This window comes from Lepisosteus platostomus, chromosome 5 (assembly GCF_059453375.1).
Source record: "Lepisosteus platostomus isolate fLepPlt1 chromosome 5, fLepPlt1.hap1, whole genome shotgun sequence".
NCBI classification, from domain to species: Eukaryota; Metazoa; Chordata; class Actinopteri; order Semionotiformes; family Lepisosteidae; genus Lepisosteus; species Lepisosteus platostomus.
This window is the reverse complement of record NC_142615.1, coordinates 14,016,357-14,024,269: the sequence shown is the minus strand read 5'-3', so window position 1 is coordinate 14,024,269 and position 7,913 is coordinate 14,016,357. Positions and strand designations below refer to the sequence as shown.

General features: G+C 41.0%; 1 non-coding gene across 1 annotated transcript; it reads right to left on the bottom strand.

The window, feature by feature from the left end:
* Positions 1-245: 245 nt before the first annotated feature.
* trnal-caa (transfer RNA leucine (anticodon CAA)) lies at positions 246-358 on the bottom strand. Its single transcript has 2 exons — positions 321-358; positions 246-291 (listed from the first exon to the last, which is right to left on the bottom strand). It is a non-coding gene; the product is annotated as a tRNA-Leu (tRNA).
* Positions 359-7,913: the final 7,555 nt, after the last annotated feature.

The following is a 7,913-nucleotide window of genomic DNA, read 5'->3' as shown; positions in this document are numbered from 1 at the left end:
ACATGAAGCCGTTTGTTATTCTGTTGTGAGGTGTGAGGGGCGGAATGCAAATCCAGTTGGTGAATAGAAAATGAAACAGGAGTCACTTCTTGAGCTACGAATTCCAAAAAGTATGAAAACCTGTGCATTTTAACAGTGCAGAATACTCACAAATTGCACTGAGTTGCTTGCTTTCTTCTGCTGCTTTTATATTTCAGTCATTCACTGTAGCACTGGAACAATTCAAGAGAGGTAAAAGCAGAAGCTGTCAGGAGTGGGATTTGAACCCACGCCTCCATTTGGAGACCAGAACACCCAAGCCAGCTGGAAAGATATATGTCCTTGAGTCTGGCGCCTTAGACTACTCGGCCACCCTGACAAGCGAGAGCAGGTGGTGTGCTGAATGCACCAGTAGTTGACTAAACTGAGTTTCCATCCTGAAATGATTTGCTTGCGAAGAGCCAAGTTGCCTTGAATGGATCTTGGAAAACAAATATATGGATGGATTGTTATTCGGTTGTGAGTTTTGAGGGGCGTATTATAAATTGAGTTGGTGAAAAGGCGCTTTTTGTTAGTCTGTCGGGAGGCTGCACAAGGTGTTTAGAGGGAGAACTTCTAAAAGGCAGGCTCTCTATGTTTAACATCAAGAAAGATTTTTTTTTTCTCAATGGAAATGCTCTTTGGCGCTACGTAAAGTAGGGAACAACGTCTGCCGAGACCACTTTTGAGCCAGTGCAAATAGTAATGTGCCACCAAGTACATTTAATATTGGCTGTGGTAGCGAGCTGCTTTTGTTTGTGAAGCTTTTACTTCTTTATGCTGAATCATCGGCAGGAGTAGCTTATTAAATCTTTTCTCATAGCGCTCCATCAAAAATACCTTGTCCATGTTCAAAAGAGATCAGGGGATCTACTTCATGCTTTCACATGGCATACCTTACACGAAAGATTTAAATGGGGAATTGACTGTGCTTCTTGATGTTGTTCCTGTGGTTGCCTTGGTTACAATGGTGAACGTTCTTCCACGTTCTGCTAGAGTATCCACTGGGTGGGCTTTATCAATTGGCTCGGACAGGTCATCAGTGCTCCGTCTCCAGAAAAATAATCAGCACTGTCTTTTTTCTGTGCGCATGACCGTCTTTTAAAACATATAAAATCACGAGTTCATTGATTTCTCCAAATAACAACAATACATTTTAACCCTTCAATCCAATAGTTTTACTCCAAGTAAAAAGCAGCGCAATATATAGAGAGATGATATTCAAAGATTTCAACGTTCTTATTGGATTGCCTGTATGCAGATATCGCTCAGAATTGCTAATATGATTTTAATTCAGTTTTTCTCTACTACTTTCAGAGTCTTTTATTGACCTTGCTGAAGCAGAGAAGTGACAATCACAAATGCGACCAGTTGTGCAGCTGTTTCTGGTTAATAATAATTAATGCAAAATAAAAAAACAGCTCCTTGCATTAAGAGCAAGAGCAACCAACGCACTCGCTTGTTGAGTTGGGTATTTTCCGAGCTACTCTTCCTTAGCTGTGTAGAGGTTTGATGGGTTTACTGAGACAATTACTGAGACTGAGGCAGTAATCACGAGGTGGTTCGTTGTGGCTTTTAGAAAATCAATCGTCAGAACAACTAACAACGCACACACACGGGTTCAATACACGAGATACAGTGATTAATATAAATTGTGCACCAAAAATATACCAGTCTGCCTGGATACAAGCGGCAGACCTTACTGTGAGGGTTATCAATATACAAGGTACAGTGCCTTGCGAAAGTATTCGGCCCCCTTGAACTTTTCAACCTTTTGCCACATTTCAGGCTTCAAACATAAAGATATAAATTTTTTATTTTATGTGAAGAATCACCAACAAGTGGGACACAATTGTGAAGTGGAACGAAATCTATTGGATTTTTGAAACTTTTTTAACTAATAAAAAAATGAAAAGTGGGGCGTGCAAAATTATTCGGCCCCCTTGCGTTAATACTTTGTAGAGCCACCTTTTGCTGCGATTACAGCTGCAAGTCGCTTGGGGTATGTCTCTATCAGTTTTGCACATCGAGAGACGGAAATTCTTGCCCATTCTTCCTTGCAAAACAGCTCGAGCTCAGTGAGGTTGGATGGAGAGCGTTTGTGAACAGCAGTTTTCAGCTCTTTCCACAGATTCTCGATTGGATTCAGGTCTGGACTTTGACTTGGCCATTCAAACACCTGGATACGTTTATTTGTGAACCATTCCTTTGTAGATTTTGCTGTATGTTTGGGATCATTGTCTTGTTGGAAGATAAATCTCCGTCCCAGTTTCAGGTCTTTTGCAGACTCCAACAGGTTTTCATCCAGAATGGTCCTGTATTTGGCTGCATCCATCTTCCCCTCAATTTTAACCATCTTCCCTGTCCCTGCTGAAGAAAAGCAGGCCCAAACCATGATGCTGCCACCACCATGTTTGACAGTGGGGATGGTGTGTTGAGGGTGATGAGCTGTGTTGCTTTTACGCCAAACATATCATTTTGCATTGTGGCCAAAAAGTTCGATTTTGGTTTCATCTGACCAGAGCACCTTCTTCCACATGTTTGGGGTGTCTCCCAGGTGGCTTGTGGCAAACGTTAGACGAGACTTTTTATGGATATCTTTGAGAAATGGCTTTCTTCTTGCCACTCTTCCATAAAGGCCAGATTTGTGCAGTGTAAGACTGATTGTTGTCCTATGGACAGACTCTCCCACCTCAGCTGTAGTTCTCTGCACTTCATCCAGAGTGATCATGGGCCTCTTGGCTGCATCTCTGATCAGTCTTCTCCTTGTCTGAGCTGAAAGTTTAGAGGGACGGCCAGGTCTTGGTAGATTTGCAGTGGTCTGATACTCCTTCCATTTCAAGATGATCGCTTGCACAGTTCTCCTTGGGATGTTTGAAGCTTGGGAAATCTTTTTGTATCCAAATCCAGCTTTAAACTTCTCCACAACAGTATTACGGACCTGCCTGGTGTGTTCCTTGGTCTTCATGATGCTCTCTGCGCTTTCAACAGAACCTTGAGACTATCACAGAGAGGGTGCATTTATACAGAGACTTGATTACACACAGGTGGATTCTATTTATCACCATCAGTCATTTAGGACAACACTGGATCATTCAGAGATCCTCGCTGAACTTCTGGAGTGAGTTTGCTGTAAAGGGGCCGAATAATTTTGCACGCCCAACTTTTCATTTTTTTATTAGTTAAAAAAGTTTCAAAAATCCAATAGATTTCGTTCCACTTCACAATTGTGTCCCACTTGTTGGTGATTCTTCACATAAAATAAAAAATTTATATCTTTATGTTTGAAGCCTGAAATGTGGCAAAAGGTTGAAAAGTTCAAGGGGGCCGAATACTTTCGCAAGGCACTGTATATAATCTCGAAGAGATGCAAACACAAAGAGATACACAACAGAGAATATATGTCAATATATATCGTTCGGTTACCAAATCGCTAATTAGTGTTATTACCCACTGTTACTCTAAACTCGGAAGTAAATGCAATACTCATGAATTAAATTGATAACAACTTGTGTTGAGGTACAATTGAATTCTCGAGACGCAATGTAGAACATGGAGTTTACTTATCCACTGTGTATGGATTTGGAATTTCCAGGCACGAACACCAAACCAGCTGACAGGCTCTGTTTCAGCCTCGGTTCCAGCGGTTGTCCAATGGGCGTTGTCCCAGCGTCCTCTGGCTACCGGCCAACCAGTCGAGGTGCAGCTCGGAGTTGGACGGGCGGATGAATCTAACCGCGGCGCGCAGGGCAGTTGTTGCTTCCGAGGGGATCTACCAGCAGTCCGGCTGGCTAGTAGAAAGTATCTATGCACAGAGTGTGACCGCAAGTCCTCACAAGTCACTCTTTTGCCCGGGAAGAAGCTGGTTCGTTCCCGGACCAGCGCTGCTTCTGAATAAGCTATTCAGGTTGTCGACGGGGGTCCAACTGTAGGCTGCCATTGATCAAGCAGAGCATTCACGTTGGTAGAATTCTGAGTACGTACGGGATCCTCTGCCTCGCGCTTAGAACAAAGTCCAAGTCCCAGTGCAGACAACAGCAGTTGTCACGTGATTGTCTCTGAGGATGCGCGAAAATGGCCAAGGAGAGCCCCGATCTGAGCTTCCAAGTCCCAGTGCAGACAACAGCAGTTGTCACGTGATTGTCTCTGAGGATGCGCGGAAATGGCCAAGGAGAGCCCCGATCTGAGCTTGCGCTCCCTTTTTGACCAAGACACAGATGTGTGCTGATTGGTTGAGAGTTTGGCGGGCATTGGAGACCCACGTGGTGTTACCACGCCCTGCCAATCCCTGATTGGTTGATCAAGGTGAGATATGAGTCACTTACTCCTGACACTTAGGAATACAGTCCAGATGTCCATTCAGCACTCCCTAGACAGATAGGCGCCAATGGATGACCATTGATCATGATAGTTAGGCTTAGCTAAGTGCATCTCCGTTTAAGAGCTGTCCCTTATCAAAAGAAAACATCTTAAATCAGCCTGCATGAATACTTTCTCAGTGGCTGCACCACAGAGAGGGAGAGTGAGATGGGGCCTCATTTAGGAAAGCTCAGCAATGCTTAATTCTGTCTTATTAACAAGCATTGCCGCTACAGCTGTAAACTTATTTGGTGAGCATGGACCTCTGAGAAGGAGTCTGAATCCATCAAGAAGACAGGAATTCTAATATCGCACTGCCGTCTTGTGTACAAAATATTTGTTCAGCTCTAACGTCTGTGTGCGTTGACAAGGCATCTCAAAAGGACGTATTAAATAAGAAAATTATCCTTTCTGTTACCATTCCTGCGGTTGGAGCGTTGTTTCACCCTTTTACGTTCTACAATATTTACAGACAAGGTTTTATCACTGGAGTTGTGAACAAGTGTGCATCAGTCCACGAAAATCATCAGTACTGCTGTTTTACTATGCATAGTTTAATCAAGAGCGCTTAAAAGATGCAAAAGATGGATTGTGTTCTGTGAGCACCTGCACATCTCTAAGTCACTTCCACAACCTTCTATGTCGGGGATGTTCAGATGCAGCCATTCAAAATGGGTGAGGTATTTCGCGGCATACCGCGACACGCCCACCGGGGTATCACGCGGTTCACGTGTGTCACGTGACTAACTATCCGGCGTCGCCTTGTAAAACCGCCAGGGGGAGCTTAACGTCTCATGTACAGCATTTGAGCCTTTAATTTTGAACTGTGTATTACAGCATGTTAATCATCAGTCATTAAAATGTTGGTATATTTTATGAAAGCAAGATTGCTCAGTTGGACAAAAGTACACAACCTACCTTTATCAGAAATATTTATGCATCAAAGCCTTTACTGAAGATATTACTAATAGTATTAATAATGGATGACTTTGGACAAGCTGTATACTCAAAGTATAATTTCTTTAGCACATTTGTACAAGCACTTGGAATCTGTCCAAGCCATACTTTGTCAGGCATTTTGTTTTACTTCAACGGGCATAAAAACTTCCTTGCTTTTAACAGGGCGTTTCATAATTTCTAACTACGAAAATGATTTAAAATGCGACACCTATCATGAAAAGAAAAAAATACACACCAGTATTCCATTTCTCCCTAAACATTGTAAGCTTCGAAGTCTTTAACTAACGTGATACCGGAGTCAACAAGCATACTTTTAGAATTTGATTAAAAGGGAATATAATATGGAATCGCGTATCTCAAGAATTTAATAACGGTATGATTATATCCGTGTACTGCGGCAGGGCTGTGTAGGGCTGTATCGCCTGCCTGTTCATGCGAGCTGTCTTGTAGCCTACTGGTCTAGGTGCGTGACTACCAGCTAGCAGGTTGTGTGTTCGAATCTAGCTGGTGCTGGACCTTCCAGTTTTATTTATTTATTTTTTAATCGCGTAACATAAACATATTACCGTATGCAAACTGTACTGTATACAATATGTATATGTATATTTAATGTCTTAACTGTGCCCGTTTAAGTATTGAATATTCATATCTAATTTTACCACTGAAGGGAAATCTTAACATAAACATACAGTATATGGCTGGTCTCGGTACTTTAAAGAAAAAAATACACACCAGTATTCCATTTCTCCCTAAACATTGTAAGCTTCGAAGTCTTTAACTAACGTGATACCGGAGTCAACAAGCATACTTTTAGAATTTGATTAAAAGGGAATATAATATGGAATCGCGTATCTCAAGAAATTAATAACGATATAATTATATTCATGTTGCAAAAGAACTGCAACGGACATAAAAACTCCCTTGCATGGTTTCATTACGACCAAAATTGGTCTTGAGATATTTTTAACTTGATTTACAGTATTTGAGAGGTATGTCTTAACACCGATACTACAGTGCTTAAGTACTGCTCACGTATATGTTTCTAGGTTTATATTATGCATTTCATACGGTCAAATTACTTTTGAGCAACTAATAAGAAGCGCGAAACGGTATGCGTTTTACTTTTGTTTTGTGCTGGAACCCGTGGATTGATTAGAGATATCAAGTACATACAAGTCATTTTTTAAATGTTGTAGTTCGTCTTGAAAAAATGTTACGAGTACATCATCTATCAACAATCACACAGGTTCTGTTTCCATATTGCGGATTTTGGTTAGGTATTATCAAATCCAGTGGCGCTGTGTGTTACTTTACTGAGTCCTATGTCACATGGTCTGTGATTGAAACCTGTAAAACCGGTTTAATTCGTCACAGCCAGCACTCTTCAGGTGTGAGGGTCTTCTGCTCAGAATGAAACGCTAAAATGTTTGTGTATATTCTAATGGTAGTGGGGGCAGGGTGTGTGGGAACAGGTTTGGTTGAAATTGCATTGGAGATCTATGTTCTTCACACCTGAAACATTTTCTCTGAAAGCATTTTCTTCGCAGTTTAACCGATCTTGCTACAGCATGTTACAGTTTACTATTATTAACCATATTAATTTTAAGTGCTTAATGTAAAATCTTGTGAAAATATATTTTCATTGTTCAAATATACATTAAGTCTGACTATCATATAATAAGTTAAATACAAAACTAAAGAAAAAATAGGGTTAAATATAATTCAAAATATTTTGCTAACAATGTTAACTGTTTATGAATAATAAAATGTATTAACTAAGGAGTAGGATGGCACAGTTGTTAGTATGTTTTTTGTTTTGTTTCTTTTTCATAAATACAACAGTAGTACCTGATGTCTCAGTGGCTTTCAAAATTAAATTATGCATGCAAACCTGTGAACTAGAAAGATAACTAAGATATCCATCCATTATATTCCATAATATCCATGAAATGTATGGCGCCAGGGCACCTCACCGTGTCACCGTGTCAGGCCACCAGTGTGTCACATATTTCAGCGCCATATACGCGATTAAAAAATAAATAAATAAAACAGGAAGGTCCAGCACCAGCTGGATTTGAACACACAACCTGCAAGCTGGTAGTCACGCACCTAGACCAGTAGGCTACAAGACAGCTCGCATGAACAGGCAGGCGATACAGCCCTACACAGCCCTGCCGCAGTACACGGATCTAATCATACCGTTATTAAATTCTTGAGATACGCGATTCCATATTATATTCCCTTTTAATCAAATTCTAAAAGTATGCTTGTTGACTCCAGTATCACGTTAGTTAAAGACTTCGAAGCTTACAATGTTTAGGGAGAAATGGAATACTGGTGTGTATTTTTTTCTTTAAAGTACCAAGACCAGCCATGTACTGTATGTTTATGTTCCAAAATTAATATCGTTTATGGCCTTCACACGCGTTACAGTATGCTCCTATTCTTTTTATGCTCAGCTACTAAGATTTCCCTTCAGTGGTAAAATTCAATATCTACAACGGGCACAGTAAAGACGTTTACAGTAAGTCTTTCTACGACAGACCAACGGACCACGAGTGCCCCTGTCGGTCAAC